The sequence below is a fragment of the Xenopus tropicalis genome, chromosome 3 (assembly GCF_000004195.4).
Source record: "Xenopus tropicalis strain Nigerian chromosome 3, UCB_Xtro_10.0, whole genome shotgun sequence".
NCBI classification, from domain to species: domain Eukaryota; kingdom Metazoa; phylum Chordata; class Amphibia; order Anura; family Pipidae; genus Xenopus; species Xenopus tropicalis.
The window spans coordinates 126,316,272-126,330,065 of NC_030679.2; the positions used below are offsets into that span (position 1 = coordinate 126,316,272).

At 42.4% G+C, this 13,794-nt stretch overlaps 1 protein-coding gene across 4 annotated transcripts in view; it reads right to left on the minus strand.

The window, feature by feature from the left end:
• The window catches only part of zmiz2 (zinc finger MIZ-type containing 2), a 35,162-nt gene extending 29,519 nt beyond the window's left edge, over window positions 1-5,643 (minus strand). For 2 of the 4 annotated variants that reach the window (XM_012960224.1, XM_002932546.4), the window contains exon 1: window positions 5,199-5,643. The gene's annotated coding sequence lies outside the window, so the exon portion shown is untranslated. The remainder of the gene's footprint in view (window positions 1-5,198) is intronic. The other 2 variants (XM_031899289.1, XM_031899288.1) reach the window with 1 other exon arrangement.
• Between the last annotated feature and the right edge of the window lie 8,151 nt (window positions 5,644-13,794).

Consider the following 13,794-nt stretch of genomic DNA (forward strand, 5'->3'; position numbering starts at 1 on the left):
AAATATATTTTTACATACAAGTGTTTCCATGAATTTATTGAGTATTTGTGCATTTAAATAAAAATGAAATAAACCAAATATGACACGATCAGTGGCGCAACCAGAGATTTACAGACCCCAGTGCAAAATTTGCACTGCAACAATAATATTTTCTTCAGCACACTGCTTATTTATTCTTGTAGGATGAATTCAATTCCCAGGCAAACATTCGGGGAGACAAGCCCTTCCTCAGGTGCAGTGAGAAAGAGGTCTCCCCAAAAGCTTGTGCTACAACACTCTGCAATAAATGGATTAAAGGCATTTTTCTGGGTGATGGTGTGCTTTTCCCTATTCAGAAATTTACACTGCAGCCTTCCTCCCCACACAGGGACCTTGCCACTGCAGTGGGGCCTCTACGTGCAGCTCCAAGGACCACCAAGCATGCCCCTTCGACATCTGGTCCCACTGCTGTCATGCTCCCTGTAACCTGATCTGACACCACTTTTCAATGTTGGGTTTGCTTTCCCTTGAGATATGTAAAACTATATTTAAGCTAATGCCTTCTTGACTGCATGGTGGAAGAGCGAGGTTTCTATACTTGTGTGCACCACAAAACTAGGACCTCCAGCTGTTGTCAACTACAAATTCCAGAGAACTTTCTGGGAGTTGCTGAAACAGCTAAAGGCTGTACAGCCCTATCCTAAAGCTACATTATTTCTTGTGAATGAGTGGAAGGACCAGTCAACAGAGGTTTCTTTACATAACCTTTTGCACGGTTCAGTCATACGGGACGGTGACGCAGAGAAACATGAGAGTATTCCCAGGAGAGACACAAATCTACCTGTGTATAAAAACACATGTTTCTTAGCCTGTATGGCATAGCAGGCATATACTTCAACTGCGTATTTCTGCCATGAAAGTCCATCACTTAATGAAGTAACGCATCTTGTATGCCATAGGCATAATAAGTCTGTGACCTCTGACATTAAGAATAAACCACAATTATATAAGAATAAGACAACAGCAGTTTTTTTAATAAGGCCTTTAACCAGATCAATAGCAAAAAAGCTGCCAGCAATGTACAAACCAATCAGAAAATTACAAAGCAACTGACTCTATTAAGAAACACAGTGAAGTTCTCCCGAATAAACAGTACCTAAGATGTATGTTTAAGAGACAAAAATTTTTTATACACTTTAAGAACAATTCTTTTGGCAAGTGCACTTTGGCCACCAACATGCAAGGCCCTGTCTGATGACTGGATCATAATGGGGACCTACGGTGAACCTCTGAGAGAGAATTTGCCTAAGGGTGATTGCCGGCGGGGAGATTACTTGCCCACGGTTAAATCTTGGCTACTGTGGGCGACTGATCTCCCCAAAATACCTTCCTACCAGCAATCAAGTAAAGTTGGAATGTATACGCATTGTTTCATTTTCAAAGGGGAGCAAAGTTTCCTCCTAAAAGAAACTTAACCTTAAGAGGTATCTGGGTAATTTTTGGTCAAATATTGGTCAGACAGGCCCTCAGAATGGCCCCATACACAGGCCACTAAAGTGGAGGTAACAAAATGCCACACATGCCATAGTCCTTAGGAATGTAATGAACAATCTCTCCCACACAGGCAGAAGTTGTGTGTGTTAAAAAAAAAAAAAAACAAGGCATGCCCCTACCCCCACCCCAAGACACTGATACAACTGGGTGCTCAGAAAGCAGCTCTAACAGTCAACAGACTACTTGGAGACCCATTGTCTGCAATACAAACTATCCAAGTGTACACATGGTCAAACAAGTACATCGGTCACTTTCAACTGAAACCTAAACATGCACCATGGTGCCCAAGCCACACGAACAATGTTGTTCGGTTGCACACTGTCCAGAAGCACTGGTTATGTGGCTCGAGCTTCAGTCAGAACTCAAAAGGGAAGTGCATTTGTATATTAAATTAATCTTATCAAACAAAACCTTGATAAATCATATAGACCAATGTTCATAAAAGCCACAAGGAACACTCCAGCAACTGCAAACTCGTTGGACAATATCTTTACATGACTGTCCACATCACACACTGAGAGCATCAGAGAGATTTACGCAGTAAGGACAGACATTTTCTGGCTAAATAATGAATGTATAATGTACCTCTGAATCACAATTCAGTAGATCCTTTTCAGGTGCCATACAGAAGCTTTCCTGCCCCCCCCCCCCCATGTTGTGTATCCTTGCACAACATCTCCAGCTAATTGTGTAACAGGACACCTACAACAAAGCCATTAACATGTTCTTTGTCCACACACTCACCGTTAACCAATAAGTAACCAAACAACTTTAAGCAATCAGCACAGGAAACAGCTCTTCTGATTTATTTGTACCCAAACCAATGGCTGCCATATAACTAGGGCCTGAAAAGGAAACTGACGCATAAGCAAAGCACACACACAACTTTCAGCTATGACTTTGAATGAAGTGGTTCCTCATTGGTATTGCTGCAATTTGGATTCGAGAATAAGTGGACCCTGATTAACTCAACACTCAGTCCATATTCCATACTATATGACCTTAAGGGTGGGACCCCTTATGTAATGCCTGTTGGCCCACAGCTTGAAATACCCACACTGCACTAGGTCAAAACATCCGTATGACTAGTTATCAGTGCTGAACAGCGTCAGCAAGACTGGCTTCAAAATGCAACCATCTGTTTATCTACAGCGAGCAAAACTGCAAGAGTACAACACAAACCCAGCCCAGTCATTCATAACTAAACTCCAGACCTCATGAGTATACACCAAAACTCTTGCTAAAACTGGCCCGTGCCCACTCATGGCATCATAATCGCCACCCCTAAATGTCACCACTCATCTGCCATTTATATGTAACCCTCATTAGAGAATACATGATATTTTTACAGTGCCAACTATAATGCTCAAGCAAACCAAGATCCAGCTGTCACCACCTCTTTTGCCTTAAGGCAGCCATCAATCGGATTACTCCAATATAGCCCCCCTTAGGTGCACATATCAAAAAAAAGATCTGCTTGTTTGGTGGCCTTGCAAATACGAGCAAATCTTACCACATATGGCCACTTTTAGTCACACACTTGTGAAAAATGACTATGGGATATCCTTGCCATGGGCCATTAGCCCAGTACATTGTGTTTTACCAGTACATTATAAATACATACATGTGTACAAGTTAGAAATAGAACCAAAATATCTTTTTACTAAAAATACGCAACTTTCTTTAAAACACTACCAAGACATACTGTTAAATTGGTTATAAATACAATAGCAAATGTACCATAAAGTTAAGTTGGGATGTTTGACGTAGTGTGTCACCAGGCTTCCTAATTGAACATAATATCTTGACATAATGTTATGAACCAGAAGAGTAATTACCCAACTTTCATGAGTGAAAGTGTCCGCCAGCATAAACCTAGGCCTTAAGTCTTCAGCTGGGACACTGCTCAGTAGTAAATGATAACTTAGCAGACATAAATGAACCAACCGACATGAATAAACCAACCTAACCTAACACATAACTGAGTCTATGGATATAGAATGTGAGGAACATCCTCAACCTGCCAACGTTTCACAAGCCAAACGTGTTGTCCAACTGACCCTGCCATTGATATACAGTATATTGACTGCTTCTGACACAGAACTAAGCCAGGCTTTATCAGAATGTAAACTTTACAATACACAGTCACCATCGGCCCAGAGCCAGCCAAACATAAACCATCAAACATGCACATAAAATGAAGCTACTAAACCTCAAATTTAACCACGATGATCAGCCCAGCACACAATGACAATTCCCTGTGCTGCCACTGTGCAACTGCCAGACATCTTGATACAAGTCTGCTGTCATACAACCAGACTCTCCATCGTACAAACAAGCCGTTCATCAATATTTAACTGGCTACCGATCTGTTGATGATATATTTATCTCCAAATCTTACTTGACATACAATCAAGCCACATCTACCGTTCTCAAGGCACAGCCAGGCATACATACCAATATACGCTGCGCAGACAAAAAAGCAGCATAAGGTCAAGACACATTCAGATTACCAAGAACAGACCAGGGACACCATATGTATATACATGATATATGATAACATTTTATCAGTATATAAAAAGCACCAACACTCAACTCAGTGATACAGACTTACAGAATAAAGGGAGATAGCCTGCCAACAACTGGTGTTATGCACACTGAACCAGTTTCATTCTACAATATTCTTTAATATGCCACCACGCATCCTGCTGACACAAAAGACTCTTACACATGTAACCACAAAGACTGTCAGTTAGAACAATCGACTTTCAACTGAAAACTGGGATTGTCCAAAATGTAATACAAAACCAGGCACCTCTGAGGACAAACAAACCCACCGTTGGAGCAAAATCCCTGGCATTCCCCTGAGCCGGACCTAACCCTGACGCACTAGCCTCATACCAAAGGCGAACATCCAACACGAAACTGAGCCTGTCAGCATTGGGATTACACAAGGAGAGTCCTACACAACAAATCATGCCTGTTGTCAGCACACAATTAGACCTCTCCAGACTGCTACTGAACTTGCACCCTCTGTAAGTCAGAACTTGCCACTAGTGCCCAACCTGACCCTTTCCATAGTCATTAGGGTCGGTTTCCACACAGGACCCTCACTTTCCCCAAAGGTGACAGACTTCTACGTTACCCTCTGACATTGTACAAGAGAGTCACACAGACACATATTAAACATTTATGAATTGAGTTTAGGGGAACACAACTCATGCCACACAATTCAGCCCATTCCATACAAGGAACATGTACCTACAAATGCCCAGTCCCACACCAACACACTGATGTACCTTTCATACATATCCGCTCATCAGGGCAACATGGCAGAGCCTACAGTGTGCAACTATATCAAGGCTGATCACTCCCACAGCCTTCCAGCTGTTGATGAACTATAGATCCCAGTGTCCCCTGGCAGAGTCTGCTTGTAAGTGGATGTTGAATACTGCAGTTTAACAGCTTGGTGATGGTCTGGCTGAACACCCCTAAATATATCATCAATATACCTGGCTGCAGCGACTCTGCCCTGCCTTCAGTAAGAAGGAACACACAGTGATGTGCAGGGTGCTCCCCAGAGCAGCCATCTGCTAATTCAGCATAGCATTAAAGCAATGGTAGCCCCCAGCACAACCCCCCCCCCCCCCCCCAGCTTTGCTTACCTTGCCCAGCAGGGTTTCACTGGCAGTGTCTGTGGCCACAGTCTCAGCTCCCCATGCTACAGTGCCGCCTCTGATGGGACCGGATGGCTGGGGGGCTGCCCCTCACTACAGAGCAGCAGGGTGGGTGCAGGGAGAGGGGCACTACATGCAGGAGGAAGGGGGGAAGGTGCAGTGCTGGCAGGGATAGGGCGAATGGGTGCCCTGCATGCAGTGAGGGTGCAGTAATCAATGGACGGTGAAGGAAGAAGGGTAAAAAGGAGTAAGAGAGGCAAACACCTCCTCTCCCCTTCCCGGGCACTTCTCAGCTCCTCAGATCCATGCTGTAAGGCTCAAAGCTCCGCTCTCGGTTCCCTTCTCTCGTCCCCAGCCTCTCTGCCCGCTCTCCGGTTGCACAATACCGCTCTTTAATATTCAGCAGCTTCCTTCTTCTCCTACAGCTCCTGGCCACGCCCCCTCCTCCGCAAGCCCCGCCTCTTAACCCGGACCAGAACCCGCCAGGCCAGAGCAATGTATTGCTGATGCGCTAAACGTGCCGGGTGGGGGAGGGGTGGGAGGCTTGTGAGCTAATCCCCTGGCTGCCATGGGCTCCCCCAGGCTATACACACATATGGAGCAGCACCTTTCGGCAAATCGTTTTCTTTAGCTCCATCCATTGACAAGTCGTTTGAGAGGGGGCAGGGATGCCCTCCCTAGTGCTTGCTTTATCAGTCATACACTATTCCCTTATTAAGCCTTCACTATAAAGTGTATTGTAAGCTTTGTGTGAGTGTGTTACTGTTAGATGGCTGCACATCCCTGTAGCACTGATAGCTACATGCTCACAGCTGCAAATCAATCCTACCCCCCCCTGATCCCCTGGCCCCATTCTCCTATACCTTGCACTGCCCCCACAGGCATTTTTCCCAGTATGAGGTGCTTTTGGAATTCAAATAAGCCCATTACTTTAGTATAACACTTGCATCTTACCTGGGTACTTCTGACCCAAAAGTTTCAGCCAGTTGTGGGAGGGAAATTGAAATGAGAGCATTAGGATATGTTGTGACAAGTCTTGCAGAATGTTGCCAGCTTCATTTACCTTCAGATGTGCCAGGCCACGGCTATAAGCTCTGCTTTTACCATATGTTTACATTTACATTGCTAATGGCAGCTGGCAAGTTGCTCCACCATTAGCATCATTTATCTCAATGCATTGCCCCTTCCTTACTTCTCTTGTGAATGTTTGTTTTGTGTGACAAATAAAAAAGGGCTCAGCTTGTATGAAAGAACTTATGTGAGGTAATACAGAGCCAGGGCTATAATGAAAAGTGTTAGGGTCCTGGCCCTGGTCTACTGGTCAGAGCCCCTAAATACTGGAACAAGCGTGCATAGTAGCGCATAGTGTCTGGAAAATATACCATGAACCTCTGTAATAACATCTGTTATTATCATTATATATTATATTATCATACATTTAAAGCGCCAATGTATTCCACAGGGCTGTACAGTAATTGGGTGCATACATTAAACATACAAGAATATATACAGAAACAACCAATATAAGAGGTAAAGAGGGCCCTGTCTTAGTGAGTTTATAATCTAGAAGGAGAAGAGGTATGACATAGGGTTTGGGGATGGGTATGATCAGGAGTTAAATCTTAATTAAGCCTATTATGGTCAGTCTCGTAACTAGGCATTGTATAGAGCATTTATTGCTACATTAAAGGAAAACGATACCCCCAAAAATGTAGGTCTCTATAAAAATATATTGCATAAACCAGCTCATATGTAAAATCCAGCTTCATCTAAATAAACCATCTTCATAAAAATATACTTTTTCAGTAGTATGTGCTATTGGGTAATCCTAAATAGGAAACTGCCATTTTAAGAATTAAGGGCCGCCCCCTGGGATCATAGGATTCACAGTGCACACAAACAAGCCAAGGCACACATACATGCTAGGCCCCATCAGCCAATTAATGGGCAGAGTTCTGCCTTTTACTCCCACACTACTTCCTGTTCCAGTCAGAGCAGCACTTATTTCCTGTCAGCTGATCTCTGAGGGAGCACACAGCCCATCACTAAATGGCGGCTCAAGGGAAAGGATGTAAAAGGGCAATATTTACTTATATATATATTCCAATTCTTTAATAGGTCCCGTAACATAATATAAACTATCTGTTGGTTAAGTATCCATTCTGGGGGTATAGTTTTCCTTTAAAGGAATTCACTCCCATGTAGAGGTGCTACTTTCCAAGATAATTGCTAATGGGACATCTATGTCTCACTGAAGACCATGATGCTCTGGCAAAGGATAGTGTGGCAGCTCCCACACACATAAGTACATCTAGAAATAGCTTTCCAGCTGCATCTAGCTATTTATGGGAAAATATACAGTATATATATATATATATATATATATATACACATTTCACAGGTAGAAGACATTCTAACTGTAGTTAGAATTTAAGCAGTACAAGGGAAGAGACCAATGGACTTTGCATGGCAATATAGTGTAGCTATATTTGGAAAATTCAGCTGTAACATTTACTATTGTACTGTTTACATTTCTGATGGATGTGGGGGCAAGCCTTGCGATTCACATTAAATTAAAATCTCCAACAGAGCAGAAGGCAGCATAACATAAAAATAGAGACCATCAATGGCAGCTTTTAATTAATTTCCAATGCACATAGCAAATTATAAGCATGGCAAGGATCCCACCACACCACATCCTACCTACTCTACCTACACCCTATAAACCTTGGGGGAAAGAGTATCCTGAAGTATAATTGAATTGGTTTTGCCTAACTATCTGGCATCTGGTGTCCAATTCTCAATGCCTACATACCTTCTTTGGGACTGCACCCCAATAGAACATTTACTTTTCCCTGCTTTCCTATCTGGTTGGCCCTGGGCTAGAATAACTAGAAGTTACTGTACCCCTATTAAAAGGTTTGGGCTCACAGAGTTTATTAAATCTAGAGAAGCTGAACATCTTGGTTCCTATTAGATTTTGACCAGACGTCAAAGATCAACCTGCCAATCACTGTAGACTAGTGAGGTACACTCCTTTCTGTAAGGACAAGGGTATGAGAAATCGTATTCCCTTACATTCCTTCTGCTGCCCTACCCCGTGCTAAACCTGTTATTATGTGCTTACAACAGCCTATAATAAAGCAGAGCAGAACAGCAAGCATTCCGTATTGGAAAGCACCCAAACAACAACAAAGAGCCACTGCAACAACAAGGAAACATTCACCAATAACAATCCATAACAGAAAGGTATAACTTTACACCTCATTTCTGAAAGTTCAATAAAAATTCACGGGTGCTGGGTATAATGAGAAAGTATGATCATAATTAGCAGCATATGTATTGCCAAGACAACTTGTGATTCACCTGTACAAATATATAGATGGTCAGATTTGTGTAGAGAAATCATCATCCCTAGGAAAGGTGTCTTCACCTTGGGTTTTATTTGGGCAGTATCTCATTCAGATCACTACTGGAAACCTGGAGAAGCCACAGCAAATTTGCTGATCAAATCTAAGTATAAACTAGAAGGGAAAGTTTGAGAAGTTTCATAGTTTGAGAATGACAGCATTTTAAATTTAAACCAATAAAATTCAATGGATGAAATCTCATTGGCTGTTAGTGGCCCAACCCACTTTTCCTATTTTTAAACTGCAGTCCCCCAGTGACCAACTTTGCAAAGTTTGGGGACTCAGGCATAAAAATTAAAGTAAATAGGTGAAATGTGATTGGCTGTTGGTGGCCCCCACTCACTTTTTCTTTGAACTTTGGACGGCAAATACCCAGTGACTAACTTTGGAAAGTTTAACAACCCTGGAATTAATACTTAAATAATGGCATCAGTTTAAATATAAACCAATGAGATGTAATAGGTGGAAATGGATTGGCTGTTGGTGGCTCCGCCCACTTTTTTCTAACTCTGAATACATGGTCAGCCAGTGACTGACTGTGATTGGGAACCCTGACATAAATAGTGTGAGAAAGGCAGCATTTTAAATTTAAGAAAAAAAAATTCAATAGATGAAGTCTAATTGGCTGTTGGTGACTCCACCCACTCTTTAAAACCTAAAAATGCAGTCCCCTAGTGACCCTGGTGTTAATACAGTGAGAATGGCAGCAGGTTGAATTTCCCCATTGAAAATCAATAGTTAAAATCTGATTGGTTGTTGTTGATCCCGCCCACTTTTCTAAACTTGGAACGTAGTCACCCAGTGAAAACTGTAAAAAGTTTGGGGACCCTGACATTAAACATGTGAGAATGGCAGCAGTTAATATTTCCCCACTGAAAACAATGAAAGAAATGTGATTGGCTTTTGGCGGCCCCGCCCACTTTTTCTAACCTTGAGTACGAAGTCACCCAGGGACTGACTGTGCAAAGTTTGGGAACCCTGGCATCTGATTGGCTGTTGGTGGCTCCGCCCACTTTTCAAAACTAAAACTGCAGCCCCCTAGTGACCAACTGTGAAAAGTTTTGGGGGCCTGGGGATAATACTGTGAGAATGGAAGCAGGTTGGATTTCCCCATGAAAGTCAATAGGTAAAATCTGATTGGCTGTTCACAGCTCCAACAATCATCATATTTTCATTCAGGCTGACCCCATGACTATGTGATTCAAGTTTGGGGAGTGAAGATTGGCAGCAGTTTCAAATTGCCCATTAAAGTCAATGAGTGAAATTTGATTGGCTGTTTTTTAGCCCCTCCCACTTTGGGTCATCCACTATTTCCAGTGTATAGTGGACTCCTACGATAATCAGGATAATCCTACACATCTACATTTGATATACCCTGATACATGAGGTGCAATTAAGAGTCCAGTAAACTGATACACATTGGTTATGCCCCAAACTTTGTGGTCCTTGTATGTAATGTACTGACGATTCCAAGCATTCCCTAGCCAGACCAGATGTTATTGGGCATTGGGGGTCATTTAGAAACTTTACGCAGGGCATATTTCTTCACATATGGTTGTTTGGCTCATGTTTCCCAATAAACGCTTAAATAGCGGATATTTTTTCCCCACCAAAGCTGTGGCGTTACTCAACCACAGAGTGTGTGCATAAATATTCGCAAGTATATAGGCAAGGGGGGCTACTTGCCAAACTCAATTCCAAACCTACAGTCCGTAATCAGATATTACATTATACTAGTTACCATCTGCCACATACAAGAGTTTTCATACTGATAAGCCAACCAGATAGGGGTGAATAGACTGGTAAGGGATCCCGGAGTTGGGAAAGATCAGATTCAGTGACACAAACAAGTAGAGACAAATCCTCTATGATAGTTTTTGTGACCCAATATGGGGAACATAGTAAGCAGATTGCACCGATATTGCATAAACCTTGGTACATTCTGTGTGGGGCGTATCCTCAGGTTACAGGAAAACTACACCCCCAAACAATGTAGGTCTCTATAAAAATATATTGCATAAAAAAGCTCATATGTAAAACCCTGCTTCATCTAAATAAACCAATTAATATACTATTTTAGTAGTATGTGCTATTGGGTACTCCTAAATAGAATTAAGGGCCGCCTCCTGGGATCATAGTATTCACAGTGCACACAAACAAGCCAAGGCACACATACATGCTAGGCCCCATCAGCCAACCAATGGACATGGTTCTGTCTTTTGTTTCCATTCCACTTCCTGTTACAGTTAGAGCTGCATTATTTCCTGTCAGCTGATCTCTGAGGGAGCACACAGCCCATCACTAAATGGTGGCTCAAGGGAGCAGAATCCTGCATTGAAATCCCTTTTTCAAAAACACAAAAAGATTTTTGCTATATTTCATTTTGAAATCTCACATGGGGCTAGCCATATTCTTCATTTCCCAGGGTGCCCCAGCCATGTGACCTGTGCTCTGATAAACTTCAGTCACACTTTGGTGCCGTCACGGGGCAGCAGGAGCAATAGCAAGGGAGCGCAGGCTTGGGGTGGGCAGGAAGAGTACCTGCCTGGCGCCCCCCCCATCGTTGCACCCTAGGCTTCTGCCGACCCCTAGTTCTAGCCCTGAATTTGCACATTAAATACTCCAATCTTGTCCAGCTTAATAAATAGAAACGCAGGCAGGGCAAATATGTTCAGTGTGTGGCTCATTCTGCGCTGTTCAGTTTAGAAGTTTATAAATGAGCCACATTGTATTTGACCTGTCTGGATCAGAAAGAACCACATTAAATAAAAACAACTGAAATAATGCTGGTCATCCTCCCATACAAATGAGCCTTGTGGCGCTGAGGTCTGCCTGTCACCACACCATACTGTGTGTATCTAGTTAGTTGGTTGAGATGGACACTATTGTTTTCCAACATATCCACAGTGGCAGCCAATTGCCCCTGCCCGACCTACAGTTGCCCTGTCTTTCCACTTTGTTCTTGTTTGATTTAAGTCCTTGCTTCAGACTCAGCCACACCAATTTGCTGCCTCCCTACTACTTGCTTCTGGGGGGTGGCAAGGGCAGGGGCGGTTAAACCATATAGCAGACCCCACCAGCATTCAGCCCCTCCCCGATGTATAATAGTTATCCCACTGCCAAGGACTGATGTAAATAATGTATAATTTTTTGCACTGTAGCTTTCTGTTCCAAATGGTGGTGTTCTTGGTAATTTTGTGAGCCTTCTGCTTTGGAAATGACCGTGGCTTTTTATATCAGGAAGTTTCGTTAGTGACTGTTTAATCATTCTCTTGAGCCTGGAATTTCATAACTTCATTAATAAACTTGCGTTTCGTTCGGGTTTCAGTACACCTTCAGGAGCCTAGCAATGAGTACTGAATCATAGGGATTTCCTAGGTATCAAGGTACCAGCTTTTTACATCATGAAAGTAAATTTATTTCTAAGGAATTTTCCAGCATACATTAACTAAACATTTTCAATGTGTATGGGCACCTTTACCTGCTGCACAATATTGTAGAGAATATCATATAGGATCTACTATAGGAGGGTGTGAGACATATAGAGGAATTGAACATGCAGGGTCAGAGCCTAAGTGATGTTTTTCTTGTGTTAGCTTTCTAGCTTTATTCTTTTCTTTGCTTTGCTTTTTACACTTCTTTCATTGTAGACATCCCTTCCATCCTCTGCCTTTCTTTCTGCTCATTCTTCTTTCCCTTCTGTTGTTTTGGCCTCCCTGTGCCTAACCCTCTACCTCTTCTTCTCTCTTGTGCTCCACCCTTGTCTTCCCCTTTTCTCTCCTTTTCTTTTTCTTCTATCAGTTTTCTCTTCTGTCCCCCCTTACTTTCCACTCTTCTTCTCACATGCCCCTCCCTAGTGGTTTGACTGTTATTGTGCCTATTTCTTTCCTTATGTTTACAGGTTGTCCTGTAGTGGAGACTTTGAACCAACTAACTGGGTCCCACCCTTACACCACCCAGCGAACAAGTAAAGAGTGAGTTACCCTATGAACCACTCACAAACTGGCCTTGTAGAATAAAGCAACTGCCTACAACATGATCACCGTGGCATATTGCCAAAGGATAAGGGCTATTTATAGCTATTTCTTGGTCTTTGGATATTATAACAAGACATTGTAGTTGGCAGATAATGACTCACCACTGTCACGGTACGCTCTTGCAGTAAGCAAACTAGTTTAGCCATCCAATAAACACATTTTGGTACAACCCTGACTGTGCTTCTAATCTGTTCCAAATTACACTGACATGGGTCGCTGCTTTCCATAGCATTAGTGTTTCGTGCAGAGATTGCTGAACTGCGCAGCTGTCCCCCCCAAAGTGGGTTGGGGTTGAATGAATGCTTATAAGCAGCCAGAGATACTAGAACTAGAACAATGACAATATGGCACCATATTTTCATATATTTGTATTTTTTTATGATAAGGTGGGCCTGGTCAAATATTGGAAGTCAAAAAGGAATTCTAAAAAAGCTCTGGGAACCTCTGGGCTAGTGGTTCAGCTGGTTTAGGAATAAAGCCTTTGGTTCTGTGTAGCTGTTTTTGTATTGCCTGAATGTTGCTATGGCATGGGATATCTCCCAGGCTTGTATATTTAATCATACAGCACATACAAATCTAGTAGAAATGTCACTTGTTGGCTTTCAGGCCCTGATAAATGTTCTTGTCTTCAACAATGATCATCCTAAAATATCATTGCAATTCTCCAGCTCCATTTTGTATTATATTGTACCCCAGTAAATAATTATAGTGGCCATAGTCAAATTATATCAATATCTAATTGCTGGAAAAAAGTGGGCCCTGCGTCCAAGGTCGGACTCGGCCTGCAGGTTCTCCGGGGATCCCTAAGAAACCCAGTCCAACAGTGATAGTGACCTCTACTTCTTCCTCACCATAAGAGGCCACATTGTGAAGTTCCCATTAGAAGGTGATTTCCTTTACTGGACATCTGTCTAACTGAATCATTTCTTCTATTCTCCAGCAGCACTTGGAAAGTCTGCATAATACTAAGTATTTGAACAAAAATATAAGGGAAGTCGTGGTGAAATCATAATAATAGAAAGGGTTTTTTTGCATGTTTTGAGCTTCACTGAGTCAGTATATAATATCCATATCTCTTCTTTATTTTTTCTTTTTGTGCTATTTTTGTTTCAGTTCCTGCTCCATATTAAATATGAC